Here is a 10,098-nt window from a genome sequence, read left to right as displayed (position 1 = left end):
TAGAACTGCCTGACTATCATTAACAATTAATTTGTCTTGTACTGACGTTAACAGGGAGCTTGTTCAAAACATAGGTTGTGCAATTGTAAAGAAAATTAGCGGTAATGAGGTCTTTAGTATTGATGACAGCGATGTATACTTTTGTTACATGGATCTCTGGAGAACAGCCAAAGAACAAGAACACTTATCAACAGTATCAAAGTATTGGTAATAAAAAATCAATGAGACTGCGTGTAGGTTCTGCTAGTGGTGATAATACCACCGTAGAAGATGAAGCTGTTGCCAATGCAATAGGTAACCGATTCTATATTTGGCTTGACTTTGAAGGACAGGGCCGATGATTTCATCGTGGTAGCACTGGCCAATGAGATTTCCCTCTACCACTATCAAAGGGGTCCTCTGTCTTGCTGTAATCCCACCCCATACCATAATGCTGCCGCCCCCGAACCGATCTTCTTCCATGACACAATGATTGACCTAACGTTCACCTCGACGTGGGTACACTCGAATCCATCCATCGCTGTAGCGGAGGTGAAAACGAGAGTCGTCAGTGAATAGAACTTGTCCCCACTACATGGCCATCCAGCGTAGATGCTGTCTGCACCACTGTAGACGTGCTTCATGGTGGTTTCCTGTCCAAATGGGACGTCTGGTGGTCTTCTGCCGACAATCCCTGCACATCTGAGGCGATAACGTACGGTTTGTTAAGATATTCGTCAAGGGCCAGGGATGCTTCGTGCAGTCACTGTTGCTGGCTGGAATCGATTTCGTAGGTGTGTTGTTCGAATCCAGTTGTCTTATTGATTATTGGTTACGCGTGGCCTGTCACTCTGACTGCATTCGTCTGTTGCCAACGTTGCCGTAAACACCAAATGGTGTTTCTGCGGACGTTAAATTGTCTTGCAAGATCACGTTGACTCGATGCTGCTTAAAGCTTTACCAATAGCCCACAGACGCTCATTTTCGGACAGGCGTGGCATTTCGTAATGTTGAATAATTGGGTAATTTTGTTGTTTTTCTGAGTGGTTGTTGTCAGCACAATGCTAAACAATGCATATATAATCTCTTTAACACACATGTTTTTATACCCATTCTTGGGTAGTGAAATGCATGGGGCTTGCATAAAAGCCAACTTTTGCATGGAATGCATCCTTTTGCGTTTTTGTGATTTGATTCCATACATGTACTATAATAAACTAGGTTCGGCTATGGTACAACTATACACAGATGTAGCTAGTACGTTTCTTCCCATCCCACCAGAAAATCGCCTGTATCTATTCGAATCTCTCAAGAGAGACCCATTTGTTGGACATGCTTTAAGTGCAGTAGGCTGTGAGTTTTACCATAAATACGGAATGTCCTTAGCACCATTTACCGTCGCTATAATAACGTCTAAGTACTGTCAATTTAAACATAAGGGCCCACCTAATAATAATGGAAGCAGAAACACCACAAGTGAATGCGGAACTGTCACAAGTGAATGCGGAAATGCGTCAAGTTGTGAGAGTGACTAAGAACCCCCCAAAGTAGCAGCGGGTAAAAGGGGGGCTTTAGCCAGGAAGGCAAAACTCTTACTATACATTGAACAGAATTCAAATACTTTATACAGTAGTACACCAGCTGAACGGATTAAAATTTGGGCTCCCTATGCACTAGGAGTTGTTGTTATAGCAGCAGTATTAGACTGGTAAATCTAACGGTGAAGAGAAAACACCACCAGTTTAAAACTTGGACATAGTTCAGTTAGAGTTAAATCCTCATGTTATGCTAAAGAGAGAAAATGACTACTCCAGTAACAGATGGTAAAATGTTGGCATATCATTCAGCAGTTGTTAGTGGCTTAGCTATGGGCTACAATGATTACTAAAGTACCACCATCCAAGCTAAATTTTGATGGTTATGATATTGGTATGATGATCCTAGATGTAGGCTTAGCAATGGCTATTAAAGATATGCTAATCAAACAAGGGCTTATCCCAGAAGACATAATGAAATAATTAAACATTTGAACATTTATGAGCAAAGTTCGAAAAGGCATCAATTGCAATTATGGTCTGTGGAGCCATTGTTAATGATCTAGCTTTTTCCAGGAGTATTTTTTTTAATGTTTTAATATGAGACAATCAAACGCAAGAGAAAATGAAGAGGAGCGGAAACGACACAAAAAGCTTTAAAACAATTCGAAATCGCCCAGTCACAATGGGCATAGGATTGATTTTATCAATGAAGAGCTTCATAGGCAAAATCATTAAATTCAAACGTTTGAGGATGATGAAACTGCCATGCATCAATAGTACCTTGTTTACGAAAAGACTCTTTGACCCAATTGGCATAAAAGCAAAAATTGTCTCGGTTTTACTCACCGTCAGAGGGATAGAAAGGCCACAAGCTAACATTCATTGCGCTGGGCTTGACTGCCACTGCTCTCATCAGCTATGAGCTGGCGACACAGCTCAGCTTATGTGCATTTAGACAGATGATTCTGGAGGTGTATTAAGAGCCATGATGGGCAGCGACACGTCTGACACACATTTTGACATATGATACCAGAAGTGTAAAGTTATCACAATGGCAAAGGGTACATCCAGATGTAAGTTCATACTCATGGGCCAATCCCAAAAATGTTGTCAGACTTGTATGAACGATTTTTGTGGGATACATGCCATTGCAATAAGAAACGCTAACTATACATGTTCCGTTTGCGGGATTTGGGTCAAAGGTCATTATTGTTTATGCAAAGCACACGGATCTGACAAGATACAAATCCAGATTATTTATGAGAGGAAGAAGTATTACCTCAATGAGAGAAATAGATTTGGGAGAATAAGAATCTAGGTACATGAATTAATTCCAATTAGAGATTTGCTTTGCATGTAATAATACATAACAACGGTTTATGTCAGAGAGCTGAAAGCTGAAAGTGGTTATTTTCAGATGAGAAAAGCTGAATTGATTACCTTACTCAGTTTGGATTTCAACAAACCCCCGACTGTTACAGAACTCAAAGCTCAAGTGAGAAACCGTGGGCTGAGAGGTTAATTCCCGAAAGAGAAAAGCTGAATTGATTGCTTTACTTGATAATCAGCCATAATCATGCCGTGATGAGGTTGGAATACGGATATTAATTCCAACATGGATTTGTAATGATGTTAAACCCATCGTATCGAGCAAAATTAATGAGGAATTACATGATTTAAATAGTATAAAATACCTGCTAACAGTTAAAATGTCTTTAAGTCAAAATAACACAAATGATAGAGTTAAATATACCAAACCTTATTTCAAGGGCAACCAAGAAGTTACAACCGAATCTGATTCTATAAGTTCATCATTAGATGCATCAATTCAGCAGAAACAAGAAACTTTAGAGTGCTGGACTAATAGAGGCTCGGTTTGGGGTGTGGATAGAACCAATACTTTATATTTAGATATAGCAAATTATATGCCTTTGAAATGTGGATCTTATATAGATTTACCCTCATACTATAAGAAGAAAAAAGCCATAAATGATTTTTAAAATAATGATGATAACTGTTTAAGATGGACATTACGATCTGCCTCATTTCCTACAGATTCTAAAATTGCGAATAGACCTTCGAGCTATCCCCAAAACGACAGACACAACTTTGAAGACATTGATGCGCCTACACCAATTTCGCAAATTAATAAGGTGGAAAAGCAAAAACATTTAGCTATAAATGTATTGGGGAATTCTAAAGGATCTGTTGTACACAAGATAAGGTCTGCTCCAGAAACATTCCAGGTATCAATTTATTTCTGATTGAAAAAGATGGAAAACATCATTATTCATGGATAAAGAGTTTAAGCAGGCTATTAGGCGATCAATCAAACCATAAGGAAAAGAAATATTTCTGCAAAAGATGTGTGCATGGATACAGCAGACAAGATCTTTTAGAAGCGCATAAAGAAAACTTGATATGTGTTTGGCAGACTGCTATCAGGATCGATTAGCCTTAAGAAGTGAAAAATATATATTAAAATTTGATAATCATTGTAATCAAATACCAGTAGTATTCATAATTTAAATTGACTTTAAAGCACTTATAGATAATTCTTAATTCTTTACACGATACGTTTTAGGTTTACATGTCACCATAAATTACAATTAGTTCTTGTAAACCCAACATTATTGACAAATACTCGAAAACACATGATTGTAAACTATTAATGTACGTTGAAATGAATATATATTGTAAATGCCACAATGATATATCAAGGATCAAGTAGAAGATATATCGACAGTAGCGCTTTGAGTTAATTCAACAGACCTATGTTAACAGCACTACTTTATCCTTTTTAACTAACACCGTCAAAGCTCAATTTTATCTTCTCCTGACGGCCATTATACAACGGCCATCTTATACACAACCCATCGCTCACGTCTACAGGTCTCTTCCTGTGGTACGGCAATAAGTAGAACCCTCTTCCTCAAATGTATCCTCCATGATATAACCTACTCTCATTAAGTAAATGCTGCTCTTTCTCAGCATCACGGCTTACGAGCTTAGACAAAGAGACCCAACCATCATTAAGTAATTACGTTTAATGTCAACTTTTCAATGACAAGAACATTTTCCAGGATTATGTATTCTCTTAACACCATCGCAAAAGATCACGTAGAAGCCAATGGTCGTATAAATAAGATGGAGCAGATTGATCACAACCGGTACTCATATTTTCCAACAAAATCACATCTGATTTCCCTGTTACTACTTGTTAAACCTACCTACCTACCTACCTACCTACCTACCTACCTACCTACCTACCTACCTACCTACTACCTACCTACTACCTACCTACCTACCTACCTACCTACCTACCTACCTGCCTACCTACCTACCTGCCTGCCTGCTTGCCTGCCTGCTTACCTACCTACCTACCTACCACCTTGTGTGTCACCCAGTAATTGGTATGACGTCTCTTACCCTCTAGAATCTTCGCTGTATGAAATATCATTGTAGCATATTATTTCGCATGTATTGTGTATTGTCCGTCATACATGATGTGACACAATAATAATATATTTTTTCTTAATTAACGGTAAAATAAAACAACAGATATGCGATGATGATATCCCTAAAATCTGTGCAGTCGGGATCAGAATTGAACTGAAGGGTTTGACACTATGATCAGATAAATTCATCTACCGTAAACACACCATTTAAGCGACTTAGAATTAATATAAGTATGTAACTTACACCTCCAGCAAACACTGGATCCATTTTTATTATATTAACAAAGTGCAGAAAATTGAATTCATATTTTAATTATTAATATTTATTATTATTAAGTCGGCGTGAGAGTTCTGGAGACAGCTGGGGAGATAGTAGTCCTGCACCATAACTGTGGAATTTTTATTTTTATGGTATTTGTTTTACTCAAAGCCTAGGCAAGTCTAGATCAAAGTCACGTTTGCTTGATTCCACAACAGAAGAGGAAAGGTTATTTCAAGGAAAAAATAGAAAAATTTAAAGACTAGGTCTAGTGAGATAGGACCTGGGAATACGGGGTCTGGCGAGGTAGACTTGCCGCCAGTCTATGTAACCCAAATCTCCCCTGGGTTCACCCTAACTGGCATTTCTTTGTGGCTCCCTGAACACGGCACATAGGAGTTCATCAAGGCACCCCTATGACTTAAGACTCTGAGTTCCGCAGTCCCACCTATGTCAGCTATTAGTTGCAATGGCTTGTTGCACGTCACCTGAAGCAGAGACATACCATGGATTTCATTTTAGACAGCTGATAAATGTGATGCAGTTCTATACCAATATGTGTTATCTGGGGAAACGTTGACCCGAAGACAGTCTTGACCATCAGCGTGCGTAGTAGACGCTTCGTAAACAGGAGATAGGGAGTCGACTGATTGACAGAAAATGCGTACACCCGACACCCAACAGCCTACACCCTGATACCCGATCACCCTTCTGTGTCATAGTCCCGGATATATGACTGGCTCCGTGTCCTGTCCGTGTCAAATTCTGATGATTCTTTATACACTCAGCTTTGTCTAATCCTAATTCCCCACAAACTATCTCTTCCCTCACGTATCCACTACCCACCCATTCTCAAATTGCCCCTCTTTCCCTCTTTCTCTGTCCACTATTACATTCCCTATCCCCGACTGAAACTGTCACCGTGTCTTCCTCTTACCTCACTTTATTTCTTCCCCTTGCGAATATATATATTTATTCTCTTCTCTCCTCTCTCGTCCTTCCATCTGTATAACTGTCATGTATTTTCTCTTCTGTCCATCCAAATTCTTAAATGATCTCTTCATGCTATCTTCTTTCTTCCTGTACAACTTATAACATGAGGACAACAAACTAAGCAGTCAATACAGGGGAAATAGGTTGAAATGGTTTAAGCAAGATCCTGTAACTGGCGAACATCAAATTCAACAGTATATACAGGGGATAAAGGGTGATACGGTTTAAGTGAGATGCTATAACAATGAGAACATCACACACACACACACACACACACACACACACACACACACACACACACACACACACACACACACACACACACACACACACACACACACACACAGGGGGAGGTGGGGGGGGGCGCATGTTATACACCATGCCCAGAGAGGACGTGGATTTGAGGGATTTGAATTTACAAAAGGCCGAAGTCAAAATGTAATATTTCGAGTTCCCGATTTGTCCATTAACGGCACTCGATAGGGGCATCGACGTATTATTTACATCTGTATAAATGCACTCAAAACCGATAGAAATGTTTATTTCTCTTCCTGCTGTCAGTTAAACTTAGATTTATTGGTAAAGAAGCATTGACCCACTGATGAAACATATGTTTATTTCGTGAGGTCAGACTATTAAGGTAGCCGCCGACAAAGTACGTATCTGTCCCCAGCTGTGAATACTTCCCGGTTGTCTCACACGCTTTGTACTCACACAAAAGAATGCGTAATTGAGCGTATGCGGGTGACAATGATGGTAGGATAACCAATCAGATCCTTGCACATACTCTTCCACTCCGTTGGGGAAGGCCCACGTTCACCGGGCATGTTTCCAAGCCCCTCCCTCCTATATATATCAGTAGTCCCAAATATATATGCAGTCCCTTTTCGTAAACACATTGACTTTTCAGCACACCTCACAGTCTCACATGTAGCCTTTTTTCATATATTAGTGGTATCAAATATATACATGAAATACCATCTCTATCGAGTTCACACAAGTCTTATGGATGGCTGTGTCGACATCATTCAACATGGCACTCTTCCCATTTAGGCATTTAGCAGGTAAGAAGTGGTATGCACATCAGGTTTATGTTTAAAACGTCCATGTTGGTGTTTTAGTATGAGACTGATGGGATTATTAGTTATTTGAAGTTGCAATCTGTAAAAGTGCAGAGGATGTCGACAAGGATCTTCAGTGCTTTGTGTTGTAGATCTTACTCATTCAAGGGTAAAAATCGCTGATGACTGATGCCGATGAGTGATTGAGTGAGTTGGATTTAACGCCGCTTTTAACATTATTCCGGGTATATCACGGCGTATCAGCTTAATGTGGGAGGAAAGCCCGAAGTGATGCAGGTCTCGGACGCTCATCACTTCGGTGAAACCCACGAGCACGCGTATGGTGCTGCAACCTAGAAACATAATCGTGGTGAACCGGGATTCGAACCCGAATAGGTTCATATGTTTCTGGTGTGCCCAAAGGACGAAATTCTGCACAGTGAATCGCGGCGCCTTAGACGACTTGGCCATTACGTTGACTTGTTCTGATAAGAGGAATAAGGATTAAATGATCAGCTACCATCATGACGAAACGTCCTCGTTTCATCGAGTAACAGTATACCAAGTGGTTAGTTGGGAGACGAAGTGAAGGATACTGCTTAATGGTACATCTGATATTCATAGTCCTTGGTTCTCAGGTTGTCATGACGTGTGTATATGGATGGTTTTAACAGTTCGTGCCATTTCAATGATGATGGTCGCAATACATGGTAATTCATTTCTGTCACATTATGCCTGTGAACGTTGGAGTTACCTTTGTTGATGTTTATGAATTTGTTTTGTTCTATATACGACTGATATTATTACATTTTCACTCATATTTAATTCTTATTAAAGGCGTTTTCGAAGTTGTATTGTTCTATAATAAAATTATTACTTACTGTATTGTATGAATGGCGGGTGCTACCGTTAGGGTAGGACATGCTTGCCATTTTCGAAAACACAGGTGTCATCACTGATTTTTAGCTTTATTGCCCTCTACGCCCTCTACGCCCTCTACGCCCTCTACGCCCTCTAAGCCCAATGGAGTCTGTTTCTGTAGGCACATACATAGGGATTCTACATTTGATTTCACTTCCTATTTTTTCATGTATGCATTACTAATAATAACAACAAAGGCAATTATAACAAATTTACAGATTTAAACCCCAAATTATCACTACCTTATGAGAAAACTTGGTATCATTCTTGTTTTCAAGAAAATAGTATGGTTTCTAAAATTTAACATTACCTTGTCCTGGAAAATGAAATTTGATGATAAAAAAACAAAGCAGGTGTCAATAAAACCGATCGCCCGAACGCATCACGGCAACGGCCATGGTAACCCGATGCACGTGAGTGCATGCACATTGAAATGCACATGCGTTCCCACATTTCTTGCCCTATAAAAATACACCCAGATCGGATAAAATTCACACGTTATTGAATTGCTACCACATGCCAAGATTGACAAGAAACAAGCGACACCAAGCCCTTGGACGATTGCAAGCTGAACAATTCGCCCGGCCAGTAGCCAATGCATTTCAAGTCCACGTAAGGAACATATACAGGCTCCATCAACGGTACCAGACCACTAACACTACAGATGACCGACCACGTAGTGGAAGACCAAGGGTCACCACCCGACGTCAGGATCGTCAGATTGTGCGACATCATCTTCAAGATCGCCTTGTTACTGCTACGGAAACTGCTCGACAGACAATGGGGACACACCATCGACACATTAGTGCTGATACCGTGCGTCGACGATTGACGAGCAGACACCTCCACTGTCACAGGCCACACCGAGGACCCACTCTGACACCACGTTATCGCCGTGACCGTCTTCGGTGGGCAACACAGCACCAGCATTGTCGCCACCAGCAACAGCAGATGGCAGAGGGAGAGAGAGTGTCTGGCGACGACGTGGGGAACGTGATTCAGATGCTTGAGTTGTTGAGAAACTGCTGGGGTGGTCCGAGCATCCTGGTGTGGGGTGGAATTGATCTTGCACAGAGGGTCGGCCCTGTGGTCTTCCAGAACATCGGTCCAGAGAGAGGCAATGGAGTCACAGCAGCTCGGTACATTGATCAAGTCATGAGACCACACGCCATACCTCATTTGGCACGTCGCCGCAACCATAAGTTTCAGCATGATAACGCCCGTGCCCACACTGCGAGAGCAACAAAAGACTTCCTCAAGCAGAATAGCATCAGAACCATGCAGTGGCCTGCCCTTGATCCCGATTTTAAACCCATTTAGCACCTGTGGGACGAGATTCAAAGACGGCTGAATGACGTCCGACCAAGGCCGAGTGCCTATGACCTTCATCAACCGCCTCATCTATTCCATGTTTCGACGTTGCACTGCAGTCACCAATGCACATGGCGGACACACGAGATACTGACGTGCGATGCCATTTTCTCAAAGAGCTAGTGTTGTGTTTCTCTTTAAGAACATTTGACACTTTAATTTTAACCTTGATGATCATTTTGGCCAAGTTTCATCTTTTTAATATTTCTCAAATATGTGTACAGTGTTTGTACAAATAAGGTTTCTCATATATCTATCCATGGTGACGTTTCATTTGCGGTTCAGTACATATAGAACTGCCTTTTTATGAACATCCGACTCAACACAGATTTATATCGATCATGTCAATAACTGATAAACATATCCCTAAAAAACTATCAGTGTTCATTTGTCAGGCTATGTTAGAGAATAACCTGTTTATCATATCGGCAACCACTCCCGAAAACAGAATTGTACTATGAACCTGTGGCTTCTCAGTGTGCAAGAAAACTAATCCTCCTACTAGGATTTCAGGAGCG

General features: G+C 40.7%; 1 protein-coding gene across 1 annotated transcript in view; it reads left to right on the top strand.

The window, feature by feature from the left end:
* Positions 1 to 10,098, top strand: part of LOC124134734 — a 462,484-nt gene that overhangs the window by 102,642 nt on the left and 349,744 nt on the right. The gene's annotated exons all lie outside the window — the stretch shown is intronic.

This window comes from Haliotis rufescens, unplaced genomic scaffold (assembly GCF_023055435.1).
Source record: "Haliotis rufescens isolate VD_foot unplaced genomic scaffold, xgHalRufe1.0.p SCAF_4, whole genome shotgun sequence".
NCBI classification, from domain to species: Eukaryota; Metazoa; Mollusca; class Gastropoda; order Lepetellida; family Haliotidae; genus Haliotis; species Haliotis rufescens.
Note: the sequence above shows the minus strand (reverse complement) of the source record. Positions and strands in the feature narration are given on the sequence as shown.